The sequence below is a fragment of the Silene latifolia genome, chromosome X (assembly GCF_048544455.1).
Source record: "Silene latifolia isolate original U9 population chromosome X, ASM4854445v1, whole genome shotgun sequence".
NCBI lineage: Eukaryota > Viridiplantae > Streptophyta > Magnoliopsida > Caryophyllales > Caryophyllaceae > Silene > Silene latifolia.
The window spans coordinates 266,563,419-266,579,567 of record NC_133537.1 but is presented as its reverse complement, the minus strand read 5'-3'; positions in this window follow the sequence as shown (position 1 = coordinate 266,579,567).

Here is a 16,149-nt window from a genome sequence, read left to right as displayed (position 1 = left end):
GTAGCAAAAGAATTTGTTAGAGGCAAGCCTCTCAAGCATTTGGTCAATGAATGGTAGGGGGAAATGATCCTTTCTTATTGCGGAATTCAATTTACGATAATCGATACACATACGCCAACCGGTGATCTTCCTTGTGGGTATTAGCTCGTTCTTATCATTTGTTACCACCATGGTACCTCCTTTCTTAGATACCACTTGAAAGAGGCTAACCCACAAAGAATCCGATATAGGATAAATGATGCCCGCATCAAGTAATTTCATAACCCCCGTTTTTACAACTTCTTGCATGTGGGGGTTTAGTCTCCTTTGTCCTTGGATGGTAGGCCTATGGTCTTCTTGTAGATGAATTCTATGTATGCAAAAATTAGGGCTTATTCCCTTAAGATCATCTAGACTATAGCCTATAGCTTTTTCATGTTCTTTTAGTACATCAAGCAAACTTTCCAATTGGTTCTCATCAAGTTTTTCATTAACAATCACGGGTTTGATTTTAGAATCGTCGAGGTAAGCATACTTTAAATTTGGGGGAAGGGGTTTTAGAGTTGGAGTTTGTACCTCACTTTCTACCATTGAAGGTTTACTAGAGGCATTTTCCATCTCCATTATACATTCCACTCTTATGGCATATTTGACTTGTTCCTCAAGCTCCTCATACCCATCGTACTCAAACTCCATGACGTATTCATCTATCTCTTCGTTTTGCACGGTATGATCTTTAGTTGCTTGTTCTACTTTAGTGGATTGTGATGCTTCCTAGAGAATGTCATTTATCAATATGGATTGCTCATAGGTGAGCTCCTTGTAAGCTAGAGCGGCTTCAAGGAGATCTACTTCCAATTCCCAATGCTTATTTTTGGCCTCACTTGCTTCTAAGGCTTCCAATGCTTACAAAGGGTCTTTGATGAGAGTAGTACTCGCATGGTCCTCTACACAACAATCTATAATATCCATCTTGCAAAGTAAACTAAGAGAAGTACCTTGAGGAAGTGCTCTCCCTCAAGGTAAAGAAAGACACAACTAAAAACAATTAACGAAAATCAAATCAATTGAACACCGTCCCGGCAACGGCGCCATTTTTGGTTTGGTCTAAAACTCGTCGTCAAAAGCTACCAACCAAAACAATATTTATAACTTCACAAGCTAATCTTAGCAAGAGGTAAGTAAAGGTCAGATCCCAAGGGATGGGTATTGATGTAGGATTTTCAATTGCAAGTAGCTATGTCTTAGGGTGTCACAAATTGGGTTTGAGATGAGATGTGGTCTAAACAAATCAATAAGATGAATGTAAATTAAGTAAAGCAATTAAGGGGTTTGTAAACAAATGATTAAAGGCACTAGGGTGTCATGGGTTCATAGGGGATTCATGGAAATAGATCATACAAACATGTTCTCAAATAGATGCAAGCACTTATTGTTGTGATGGGATCGAGTTAGTGTATATCTTACAATCCCTAAGAGAATTTAGGTCCCGGAGCCGAGTCGTCTAGACTGTATAACACCTACAAGTCGACTTAGTCTCCTCCTATTTAACTCTATGCATGGTCTAATGAGGTTCGAGTTGGTTTATGTCTTACAAGCCTCATTGAAAAGATAGGAGATGGGTAAAAAAATGCAAGGATTCATAGGCTCGCATTTCATCAAACATAACATGTGCATAGGTTGAAATCACAACAAGCAAGCTAATTAATTATGAAAACATATTAGATTAAGCATAGATCAATTCCCATGTTTGTTTCCCCTAATTCCCCATTAACCCTAGCTAAAGAACTACTCACTCATGATCAAGTTTAGCATGCTAATAAGGTTGTCAATCATACTAACAAAGCAAAACATGATGAATAAATTATGTGATTAACAATAATTAAACAAGGATAAAAAGGAATTATACCTATGGAGATGATCCAAATAATAAAGTACAGAATAATAGAAGTACTTGATGATTGATGGAAGGTTGTCAATCCTCCAAATAAACCCAAATAATCTTCTAATTACCCAAATAAAACTAAGAACAATTAAGAGAATTAAGGAAAGATTAAGATATGATTAATATTGAAATGTGTATTACAACTAAATTAAGAGATGATTAAAGCTTAATTAGAACTTGATTAAGATGATATGATAATCTACGTAGTACAAAGGGTTATTTATACTAAAATTAAGTACAAGGATTAGGGTTACTAAGGGCTTAAATGACTATTAAGACGCTAAGAGAAGCTTGAGGAAATGCATCTCCCGAGGGACATGCGCGGATCATGCTTGCAAGTCCCACCAGGATCCGCTCGGATCACCTGAAGCACGAGTTGTCAAGTAAGAGGATCCGCTCGTCCTGGAAGTCGAGACGCTCGGATCATTGCTCTGGCACGCTTAGATCATGCTCAGGGATGCTCTGATCATTGCTCTGATCCGCCCGTTCTGAGCTCGGGCCACTCGGATCTTTGGACAGGGTTCTTCTCTTGTTCGGCTCCTTATCAATCCGTGGGGATTGCATTGGGGATACAAGGATCTCTTCATCATTGCCCATTTCACTTTATTTATCTACGTAGGCCTCTAGTGTCGGTCTTCTCTTTGATGCTGGGTCATTGGATGCGATCCATGTAGCTCCATTTTGCCTTATAAATGCAAGGTTAGAAATCCTTTCCTACCAAGGACACAAAACCTCAAAGAAGATGCAAAATGGGAAACCAAAGATAAGAAATGACCCTAATATATGCTAGAAAGCATGGAAAGGAGGCTAACTCAGGGATTAAATGTGCTCAAATATGAGTCACATCAATATACCTCTCTCTCAGCAGCCAAGTCACCTGCCAAAAGGCTGACAGCGTGATCTACTGAAGAAACCGCTTGAGTAGCAGTCTCAATAGGATCAAGGGTAAGCATAACATCAGATTTGGAAATGTCATAGTCACTAATATTCACCCTGGCAGCCTCCAAATTATCCACCCTGGCTCGCACCTCCCTGATTGGGGCAGACAAATCAACTTCCTCCACTTTTCTCTTTTGGGCTGCTGAACTTGTTTCAGCAGGAGTAACTGGAACAGATGAGACCTTGGGAGTAGCAAGCAACTCAGTTAAATCAATGACAGGCCCAGTATCGCCAGCCCCCCTGAGAACTCTCCTCTTAGACCTTGGGAGTAGCAAGCAACTCAGTTAAATCAATGACAGGCCCAGTATCGCCACCCCCCTGAGAACTCTCCTCTTTGACCTTGGCCAACCTGGCAGAAAGGTCAGCCATGCCAAACCTGGCAAGGGGAGTGGATGATCTAGTGGCTATAACACGAGACACTATATGCCACGAAAAAGCCAAAATAGAAAGAAAAGCAAAACCAAAAAGAGACCAAATAGACTAACTGCCTGAAATAGAAGCACTGACAACTTTTGAAGGCCTGGGCACCCTAGCAGCACCTTCAGTCTTCATGCAACGAGGAAGATGACCAGCCCCACAATAAAGAGGCCAAGTCCTCTCCAAAGGAGGGATTGCAAGGAAAGCAGAAATGCTTGCAGTAGGATACTCGATCTCACTGGACCAATCATCAACTACAAACAAAAGAAGTATAAGTCAGTTAAGTTTATTTACTTTCTTTAAAACTAACAAATAAATATGCAGGATAAAAGGAAAATTCAAGGTACTCACCACCAACACAGGCTGTTGGAATATGTGTCCTCAACAATAGTGCGATCACATAATTTAATATCATAATTAAATCTCATATTAAGAATACGTAAGGGATGACTCATTTATATAGTCAACTGATCAACATTAATCGGTAACGATTGGCTTGCTAGAGTTTGACGTTACTGTCGTGGGACGGTGGTGGTCAGTTGCTCCCTAAAGGTCACGCCTAAAGGATGATGCCCTTATCTGTAAAGTTGATTAATTATATGACGATACAAGTTGATCAATTCCTTAAAATTGAACAATTCAATTGTGAGAGAGTATATTTATATCTTATTGTAATGGGATTAAATAAGATTTATTTTAGTAATTGAAATACTTTATTACTAAAACTGATTATTGTTTGTGAAACAATTGAGATAAGAATGAATGGTTAATTATAATTACAAGATGTTGTGAATTATAATTATATGATCCATTTTATTTATGTGATCAAGTATCACTAGTCAATTTGTTATATGTAATTTAATTAATGTATACAATGATATTTATTTGATAAATATGCATTAAATTAATTAATAACATGTAACATACTACATGTGACATATTGTGTGACAAATGACAAATTGACAAAATAAAATGGTAGTCCATTTTATGTGATATAGACCGAAATATGGAGGGACAAGTGATGGATTGTGTTTGTTTTATTTTATAAAATAAAGTAGGTGTAATCATGCCTATGCATGATAGCCTTACACGTCTACTCCTTGTGAAGACAAAAAGCATAAAGAGAAGATGTCATCCTTTGGCATATGCCCCCCCCCCCACCCACCGGTTTTCATGTAGAAAAGAGGAGATTTTCTTCTCTTATTTGTATCATTCATTTTATTATATACACATGCAACTTTCCTCTCACATTTTATAGTTCATCTTTCTCTGAAACTTGAGAAATGATGGTCCAAATTGTTCAAATAAATTACTAATATTATTAGTGTAATATATGAGTATTAGTAATCAATTTTAAGGTAGACTACTAATTAAATATCTAGCAAATATTATTTAGTAGTGATAAGGGTTAAATCTTGGGTTCAATCAAGAGGAGAATCTCTACATTGGGATTTTTGGAGGATCATCCAACATTTTAAGCTCAAGATCAAATAAGGAAGGTGACCTTATTTGTACCCATTAATTTCAAACCAATATACAATGTAAGGGACATTGTTTTTCTTGTAAATCTCTTATTTTGTTATGCATGTACTAGATGTAAAGAATAAATAATTAAGAAGTTAATTAGTTCACTATTAGAGGAGTCTAATAATAGGTAATTAAACCTAACAAGTGGTATCAGAGCATAGGATGTTGCATACATAATCGGTTATTGTTTTTCCGAGTTAATTTGTTAACATAGAAAACTAAAAATTTGTGATTTATAAGAGTAAATCACAAAATCTTAATACATGTTATATATTCTGGTCCTAATATGTTTTTAGGTCATTTTTATGAATTATGGAAATTTATTGCTTATTTTATGATTTTTAGTGAAATAATTACATTTTTATGAGTAAAATGAACTTTTATTCACTAAAATAAGTTAACCTTCACTTCTGGACGTGATATTTTAGTATGACCTCACATGAATATTTTCTGTATTGCATGTAAAATATCATATTAATGTGATTAATATTTCATGATTTATGAATTTTTAGTGTAAAAATGGCATAAATGGAGGTTAAATGACTAAAAATGGTTAAACTTACTCTATGACCTTGAAAATTTTATATGACCTCACATGCATATTTTATAAGGTGTGTGTAAAATCTCATATTAATTTGATTAATATTGCATGATTTACGATTTTTATGAGATAAAAATGGATTAAAAGAGGTAAAATGGTTAAAAATAGTTAAATTTCGAACCAGGCCATGAAACTTTAATATGTTGTTACAAGAATTATTTACACAGTGTATGTAAATTTTGAGATGAAATGATCTCATTTAGCATGATTTATGAATTTTTAGTGTAAAAATGGCATAAATAGTGACTATTTTAGCATAAATAGCTAAAACGAATTGCATGGCATGAGAAAATTATTTTAGGTTGCATAAATATCCCACTAATCAAATATAAGGTTGTAAAATTGATTGGAATAATTTTTGGATACTTTAGATGTTTTATGAGATAAAACCGATAAATTGCAACTATATTTTCTTAAAATTAATTCAAAAATTTTAACCATGATTTTTGACATTATGAGTGTCATGGAAATATTCCAGAATGTTCAAAAATTTAAAATTCAAAATTTGAAATTATTGTAATTTAATTTGGATTTATTTCATAAATGTTATGATTTTAAGGTCAAAAAAATGAGCATAAAAATTAAATCAGGTTGAATTATTGTCAAAAATTGAGCGATGACTAATTTTTGAGTCCTTAGAGTATTAGAATAATTAACTTGAGCTTAGATGTGATTTAAGTGTTAATTTGTGATTTTAAGAAGTTATTATCACGCATTTCCATAAAACCGGATTATATATACGATAGAAGTTAAATAGGGCAATTTGGCACATAATTTGACATGATAGATACATATTATAATGCTGCATATTTCAATTGTTGAATGTCTTTTATTTATATAATTTTGAATTATGTAATTTTATCTTAGTATGACCTTAGTTTTAATCGATATTACCCGTAATGAAAGGGAATATTGATTCGGTTGTAATTTAATGTGATCTCGTATCACTTTTATTTTTACTAATTTTTCCATTTTACAAATGTATAATAGGAATAGTTTTGTATTTTTATTATTATTATTTGTAATTATGGAATTGCTTCAAGACGGTGCCATTCAGAAAGGTGTTCCGACGAAGACGGTGTTCTTGGAAGGTGTGCCACTTGAAGATTCAAGGGACCAAAGGAGTTGGTTTCCGAATATGTAATAGATTATTCGATTTTCTATTTTTTAGGAAGGCCATACTAGGAAGTTTTTATTATTGCTTTGCATTTCTTTTAATATGTTACATGCATTGCCAAATCGCCATAACAACACATGCATATCATATCGAGTCATCGACCGTGTCAATTATAATTGTAGTTCACCGCTTTAGTTCACTTAAAACGTGATAGATAATAAATTGACAAGACCTCTCACTTATAATAATTTAGAATTAGCATTACCAAATAGTAGAAACCATGAGTCCCAATTTCATGAGGAAGTAGGCTCGGCTCACCGGGGTACTAAACTTGTTACGTTGGGTAAGTGGGTAATAAAATGTTATTACATCGAAATTTGGATTTAGCTCAACGAAATTATCCGTGACCGTAGTCGCATGTGTTCCGGGCTAAAGATAAATATTAAAGTAATTTTTATGGACCGAGAGTTCTAGAAGTAGAATCGATTAAGAGGTTAATCCACCGAGTTATATTAATAAGGGATGAATCAGCTCACCGTGCCCGAATTAATATGAATTTGGATCTCGGAATCATTTATAATAGTTGGGTAGAGGTCACTATATAAATGCAATAATTGTTTACAAGTATTATTAAAACGATAGATGTTAATTATTTCCTTCATTTCCGTTTTTGTAGTTATTTATTTCGCAATGGATTCATCTAATACTCTTACACCAATCACTATTAATTCATGGCTCCAATCATTCGATGAAAAGTGCTCCGAGCATGACAATGATACGATTAGAGAATTACGCATTGGCATTGGCCAGGATGGAAACCTTTGCTACTTTACCACTTCCACACCTCCCACTCCAATATTTATGCCTACCTGTTTGGTAAGAAAACCTTGTGACGAAAATCTCACTAAACCAAAGGCATCCTTGTTTGAAGAAACAAGAAGAAATATTAAATTCAGTGGGAGTTCTAGCAAGAGTGTCCTTGCAACTGAAATGAGTATTGGTATTATTAAAGGAAAGGCAAAGATGGATAAGAAACCCAAACCTGATAATGAATTGGAAATGGATAGTGAGACTACCACAACCAAGACCCAGAAGGGTGCCCAATCTTACGAAGAATGTCAATATTGTAATGTCATGGGCCATTGGAAGCGAAATTGCCCCAAATATTTGGGAGATATCAAAGTTGGACTTATTACTCCAAGTGGGACTTGGAAATGTGGAAAAGCTAAACAAGAGTGATGTAAATCTCCGACAAGGAAATGGAGCTAGGGTAGCCGCCACTGTGAGAGGGAATTATGTACATGTTTTTGCTAATAGCTTTGATTTGTAATCTACATAATAGTTATTATGTACCCACTTTGTCTAAAACATTATTTCCATTTCTATGTTAGACATGAAAGGATTTATTTTGTTGAAAATAGACATGGCTGTGAGCCATGTCACTTATCTTTATGATATACAAGTTTTAGACATTTCCAACTCAAGCAATGATATCTTCATAATACGATCCAAAAGACTCATAACTAGTAATTCAAATGATTTGTACATTTGGCTTTTTTGATTAGGTCACATAAATGAGAAACGCATTAAAATGCTAGTGTCGACTAGATTTATTGGACCATTTGATTTTCAATCATATGGAATATGCGAATCTTGTCTCCTTTGCAAAATGATTTGTACTTCCTTTAGTGGTAAGGGACACGAGCAAGTGATTTATTGGGACTAATACATGCCGATGTATATGCTCTAATGAGCATCACCGCAAGGGAATTTATGACTACTTCATCACTTTTTTCGATGATTTAAGTAGATATGGGTATATTTACTTAATCAAATATAAAGTGAAGCATTTGAGAAATTTGAGAAGTTTCTAAATGACGTAGAGAACCAATTGAACAAAGTACTAAAGCATTACGATCCGATCGTAGTGGCAAAGATCTAAGTAATGAATTTGATTTATTAAAATATGGATTATGACCAAGTGTCACTATCCATAAGATCAAACTAAAATGAGTCGGTTTGAGTTATTGAACTCAATTTTGGGACTTTGCAAACGAAAACGGACACGTAATTCTAAACGGATGGTCAACCATGAGATACCTGAAATAAAAAGTCTATTTAACAAATCACATGGATCAGACACGCAAATGACATGAATCAAACTGCCATGATAGAGATGGTATTTTTATGTGCTAACATGTCAATCTTGACAAACTTCCTAATACTCTACTATATATATGTTTGTAACTCACAAAACTATCTCTTGAGAAGATAGAAGTATTTCTAAGAGATAGAGTGGGAGTAGATTAGATCGTCACAAACATGTCTTATAGTTAATGAGTTACATTGTGAAAGTAATGGAATTATAATCTATAAAGATAGAGTGGGAGTATAGCTCAGTGGGAGTTTAGCACACATGTCTTGTTGTTAAAATGTTGCTTTGTGAAAGTAATAGTATTATGACCTTGTCCCCAACCTTGTTACATACGAGACGTAGCATTACAATCCGAAAATTGTTACTCAAGAGTAGATTTACTTTAAAGCGAGGGTCTCCTTAAAGGTAAGTAGAGCTTTAGAGTACTCAAATGCATAAGATTGACATAAAGATGTTGATCAAGATAAATTATGTTAGGAATCGCCACATTTCATTTTGATGAAGGATGGCAAATGATATTAAAATTCGCTTTTCTAAAATAGGAATTTAGAGAAGGAGGTGTTTGGAACACAAAACCTTAGATAAAGATCTAAGAATCCTAACATATTATGCGTAGCTTTCTTAAGTGATCCTAGAATGGTCTTAAGCAAGCATTAAAGGATTATACTTTTCTTTCATGTGATAATAGTGAATTGTTTCATTCACATGATTGAAGAATCATGATTATACATGAAGTTAAGTGGGAGCTAGAATTATTTTTCCATGTCTTATATGTTGATAACATATTACTTATAGAGAATAATGTACCAATGCTCTCTTCTGTGAAAGAGTTATTAGGAGACTAGGAAAAGGGTGCGATATATTCTAAGATTTCTCAATCTATGTGAGAGAATATTGGCGTAGAGTTAAGAGTCTTATGATGATAAGATCTTTCAAATATTTTTAAAATCAACAAGGTTGAATAGGTTATTAATGGTGATGAAAGTGGAATTACTATGATGGAGTCATAATCATTCACTGAACCTATTAAGTTGTTGATTACATGAAATCGTTTGCTAATGTTTCCGCCATTAGAATGATCATGTATGTCAACAGATGCACAAGCTATGATGAACCATATGCTAGGAGCATAATAAGTCAATAACAAGTTAATTCATAAGATGGTCTTGTGAAAGCCTTAAAGAACAATCAATGATTTGTTCAATTGTTTGGATGATAAACTAAGTTATGTGTTGAAGGGTTGCATAAACTTTAGTTTCCAAACCGAGAAGGATTTGTCGAAATCCTAGGCTGACTTTATTGACTAAGGAGTGAGAAACTAGAAAGGTGTTTTAGTTTTGAACATTGCAAATTTTACAAAAGGAATCTAAGTAAATTGTGATAATATGGTCAACGTAGGGAATGAGAGTGATTCATCTACCAAGGACCTTATCACAAGTTATGTGATAACAGTGGGAGCATCTTTCAAGTTAAAGAGCTCAACTCTAGTAAGAAGACTAGACATAAACTTAGATAAATTCATGTCATTGGAGATGACATTGGATAGAAGGAAATAACAATTGACAAAGTTGGAATATATGGATATAGGGTATATCCACTTGCCAAGCTTTTATTGCATTTCGACTGATGTAAAAGTACACTAAAGATTATAAGATATGAAGTTGTAATAGTGTATTGACTATTCATATGTGATAATCGCATTTATCGTTTGAGTTTTGTTAAACTCACCCGTTACCTTGTTATATCCAAATGGGATGTAGAGACAAATTGAACCCCATTAAAGTGAACTGGATTAACATGGTATTCGCCCCTAGTTACTTGTATGAGGTGACGTCTCGAAGTGACTAGAGTGTGATGCGATTGATGGCAAGTTCAAGTGCCATAGAGTCATACGTGATGACTAGTCGATCACATAGGCAGACTGTATGGGCAGTGACCGCTTATAGAGTTCTGGTAATTTATAAAGCCTGGTTGTGGCAAGAGCTGCTATAGTGTTCTTATGAGTCAATTCTTTTGACTAGAGACTATTCGCCCAAGTTGGCACAAGTTTCTGATTAGCTTTGATTTATGCTCTACGATTGTCGTAAATGAGGTCAAATGGGTATATTTTGGGTTATGATGAACTGTGGCTGAACGAAGGGAATAGTGCGATAGGAATTGTCCACCCCCTTGTCAGGGTTATTTGAAATCTCAAGGCCACTCGAGGAGTAGTGAACTGGAAATGCGTGGCCACGCATGGAAGGTATCTACGGTAGATAATTCCGGTCAGACAGTTACTCTCCAGATCGAGGAAACCACTTAAGATATGATCAAATGCAAGTATTACCTGCGAGACACCTTGCATTGAGTGTGAGATTGTAATAGGACAAGAGAATTGGTGACGCACACTTGTCTCGGACAAGTGGGAGATTGTTGGAATATGTGTCCTCAACAATAGTGCGATCACATGATTTAATATCACAATTAAATCTCATATTAAGAATACGTAAGGGATGACTCATTTATATAGTCAACTGATCAACATTAATCGGTAACGATTGGCTTGCTAGAGTTTGACGTTACTGTCGTGGGACGGTGTTGGTCAGTTGATCCCTTAAGGTCACACCTAAAGGATAATGCCCTTATCTGTAAAGTTGATTAATTATATGACGATACAAGTTGATCAATTCCTTAAAATTGAACAATTCAATTGTGAGAGAGTATATTTATATCTTATTGTAGTGGGATTAAATAAGATTTATTTTAGTAATTGAAATACTTTATTACTAAAATTGATTATTGTTTGTGAAACAATTGAGATAAGAATGAATGGTTAATTATAATTACAAGATGTTGTGAATTATAATTATATGACCCATTTTATTTATGTGATCAAGTATCACTAGTCAATTTTTTATATGTAATTTAATTAATGTATATAATGATATTTATTTGATAAACATGCATTAAATTAATTAATAACATGTAACATACTACATGTGACATATTGTGTGACAAATGACAAATTGACAAAATAAAATGGTAGTCCATTTTATGTGATATAGACCAAAATATGGAGGGACAAGTGATGGATTGTGTTTGTTTTATTTTATAAATAAAGTAGATGTAATCATGCCTATGCATGATAGCCTTACACATCTACTCCTTGTGAAGACAAAAAGCATAAAGAAAAGATTTCATCCCTTGGCATATGCTCCCCCCTCCACCGGTTTTCATGTAGAAAAGAGGAGATTTTCTTCTCTTATTTGCATCATTCATTTTATTATATACACATGCAACTTTCCTCTCACATTTTATAGTTCATCTTTCTCTAAAACTTGAGAAATGATGATCCAAATTATTCAAAGAAATTACTAATATTATTAGTGTAATATATGAGTATTAGTAATCAATTTTAAGGTAGACTACTAATTAAATATCTAGCAAATATTATTTAGTAGTGATAAGGGTTAAATCTTTGGTGGAATCAAGAGGAGAATATCTACATTGGGATTTTTGAAGGATCATCCAACATTTTAAGCTCAAGATCAAATAAGGAAGGTGACCTTATTTGTGCCCATTAATTTCAAACCAATATACAATGTAAGGGACATTGTTTTTCTTGTAAATCTCTTATTTTGTTATGCATGCACTAGATCTAAAGAACAAATAATTAAGAAGTTAATTAGTTCACTATTAGAGGAGTCTAATAATAGGTAATTAAACCTAACACAGGCATCGTAGTTCAAGTACGCCAGGTTAGGAACCACAGAATTGGTCCTGACAAACATATACCCAGCAGCCCAATTCTTGTCATGGCCGCTGTCCAAGTTGCTGAGAAGAGGAGCGGCTAGAGGCCTGGCCTTAAAACTGATACGCCTAGGACTGTTGGTCCTGACAGCATAGCAGGCCTTCAAGTCCTCCAAGGAGAAGGAAATATTGTGTTTTTTGCAGAGGTAATCAATGGAGCAGACCACCTTCCACACCATGGGCATCAGTTTGTAGGAAGGCACACCGATTTCTTTAATAACATCCACCATAAGTGGAGAGAACGGAAGCTTGTAACCAGTCCTGAAGGCCCAGTCATGGATATATAACCAACCAGAACATGACCAATCTGCCCTGACAAGAGAATTTTCAGGGATCCAGACTTCGGAATCAGCAGGAATGATTCCCTTATCCTTCAAGACTCTTTCAAATTCGGGTTTCAGACGGTTTGGAAGAGACTGATCATCTTTTAGAGCTTTGGTGGGTTTGAACTCAAATTCCTTATAAAAGATGGAAATCATTTCAAGAGGGGGATTAATTGGTTTTTCAACCGCAAGAGGTTGAGCAGCAGAAGACGCTGGTAAATTTTCAGAGGTGGCTTCTTCAAGATTGGAAACGAATGGGGTTCCAGGAGACATCACTCCCCTGGAAGATTTCTTTTTTGCAACCATTTTTGAAGCTTTGTTGAAGGATTATTGAAGATTAAAATCTGGGAATTAAGGAAACTTGAAGATGAAGATTATTAGAAGAAAATGATCGGATTTTGGTGAAGTTTAAATCAATGAAGTGAAGCCTACTTATACTCGGTAAATTTAGGGTGTTTCAACGGCAACTTGCAGAGTAATTATTGAAGAGTTTCAGTAATTACAACACGTGTCACAATTGCTAATTAGCCGTTACAGGATCCAATCAATCACAATTCAGCCGTTAAAAGCAGTTTTCCAAAGTTTGAAGTTATCTCCATATTTCTGGCCTGATCCAGCGAAAATAAGGTGATAAGGGGCAATTGTTAGGCTTGGAAATCCGCAGATATTTCAGGATGCTATTCCACTCTGGCCTGACCATCAGGCTGTCAGGACGTCAAACCGCCATGGTACAAGAAGACTGGTGCCAGCCATGGAGAGGACAACGGTCAAAATATAAGGACAATATTTGACCAATTCAATGACTATATTATTGACAATATACGGATAATAATTGGAGCATTAATGGAGAAGATTTGGTAATAAAAAACAGCAATTAAGGGAGCATTAAAGCGCATTAAACTGAGCAATTAAAGAGGAATATTCAGCATTAATGTAGGAGATCCAACAACCATTCAGCATGGACTATATAAAGAACACTTGAAGATTATTTACAGAGGAGACAACAAGATATACACGAGCATACATTATTCTCTCATAATACTTAAGCTATTTATAATCATTTGCGGTAAATACTCAACAATATAGTGAAATCGTCTCCTGGCTTGGTGCCCGTGGTTTTTTCCCATTTAAGGGTTTTTCACGTACAAATTCTTTGTCTCATTATTGTTTATTTGTCTTACTTTACTTTTCTAGTTTCGTACCCTGCCCTACATATTCACATATAGGTTCGAGCTAGTTAACCCTGCCTCGACCTACTCTGGCCTAATTTCGCTTTGCGCAACATCCATACAAAACACGAACCTTTACTCGTCCTCGATTAAAAAGGAGAATAAGACTAAGACCTTTATTTCAACTATTCCTAATAGCATATCCGATACAATGCAATTAGAGGGCCTTGCTCTGCCCCTTCAACTCACAACAAGATATCTATGAGGTAAGATATATTCTTGCGAGGCATTTGGGGTCTTGCCAAAATGGCGATACATCCAAGCATTAAGCACACAAACAAGTAACAGGATGCATCTACAAAAGAATAGCCACCCTCCTCATCTAAGTGGCGAAATCAACTAAAATCGAATCAATCATAAGGGTATATATTCCATTATAGGCATTAATCCTACAAATTATTAAGCTTAAGAGGATAGAAGCAAATCACGTCCAAATAGTGTTAAACTAGGCTACTTTCGTCCACAATTACTAAATGATTTGTCAAGAGTGGGGTCCCTATGGCTTTAGAAAACATTGTAGGATCGCGAAATTCCCCCTCTTGCCTTGACAAGAGGAAGGGTCGTCCCCACTCAACCATGCAACAAGAATGAGGACCATAAAATAGAGGGTTAATTTACAAGAATAATCCAAACTATGCGTGGACTTCTCATAATAATCTCAACTTCATTTAATCTCATGATAAACTGTACTATTAGCTTTTCTTCTTATATTGCACTATTTAACCTGATACCTGTTAGTCAGGTGACCTTTATCTAAAAAAAAATCTTAAATGATCAAAAAAATAATAAGAAAACTTCTTTCCCTTCATCCATTACTACCACTCTATCCATATACCCAACCCTTGATTCGTCCTACACTGCCACCACCACTAAATCTCCACAGCGCACCCCACCACCATCCCATAACACTGCCTTTACACCACCGCCAATCCGCCATCACAAATCTCTCACCACGCACCAGTCCTCGCTTGTACAGCAACCACGTACCCCATCGGGTCCAATCATAGAAAACCTCCGCTCAGATCTATCATCTGACTTCTCCTGTCGCCGTCAATAGCCCTATTTACCTCCCTCATCTTCTTCTGAGTGTTTTTGCGCCGTCCGCATGAGTTGTATACCCGAAAGCTGCAAGATTGGGTCACGGAGAGAAGGAGTCCTTCACTTCATATTTGTCCAACACCGGTCGGTTCCATCGCTAAGATTGAACTTGTTGATGAGGAGATGAGCTGGATTTTCGACGCCGGGGTATTTAGAGTGACGGGATTCAGTATGTAGAGGAGCTTGGTGGGCTTTTAATCTGGCTGAGATTTGGAATGGATTTCTGGTGGGGCTAGGGGTGGCTTTGGGCCAGGGGGATTATGACTTATGAGTATCACCGTCCCAATTTTGGATCCTTTGTGATGGTGTTGCAGTGGGTTTAGTGGGGAGGTGGTGGCAGTGCGAATGGTGGTGGTAGTATCGATGAGTGAGTTTGGATGGTAATGGGCTGATGGCAGTGTGAATAGTGGTGATAGTGCGGATTTTTTATTTTTATTATAACTTTTGTTTTTTGTTTTTAGTTATTTAATAATGTCATGTCATCAGTAGGTCAACAATGACCTAATATAATAAGTAAAAATTAGCCGAGTCTATTTTGAGAACAAGTTATACAAAGTTGGGTTTATTTCAAGTTAATATGTAGTTCGGTTTATTTTAAGAAGATGAGCGATAGTATGGATTATTCTTGTCAAATAACCCTAAAATAGATACGGAATATAGATGTTTGAGTTTAACATTTGTAGTTTGATTGGGTTATTTTCCCACCTTTTTGCAGCCTTTGACATTAAGCACTTTTAATTGCCCAATTTTTGATAAAATTGTATTTTGGCACGGGAATGCGGTGGTGACCAACAATATGCAAATCCTCGCCGAAGTGAGATTTAGAGCGACCCCATATATAATAAGGGTACTCTAAAAGAGCATAGACATCCCATTTGCACTCCTAAGCCAAGGACTTAGAGACCCTTTGACAAAGTTGCAAACTTTTTGGCTTTCATTATGATAGGCTATCGCACACCTAACAAAGTTACCCTAAAGTTGGCTAACAAATTAATGTAGTAAAGTAGGGGTCAAACACAAGGAGACGGGA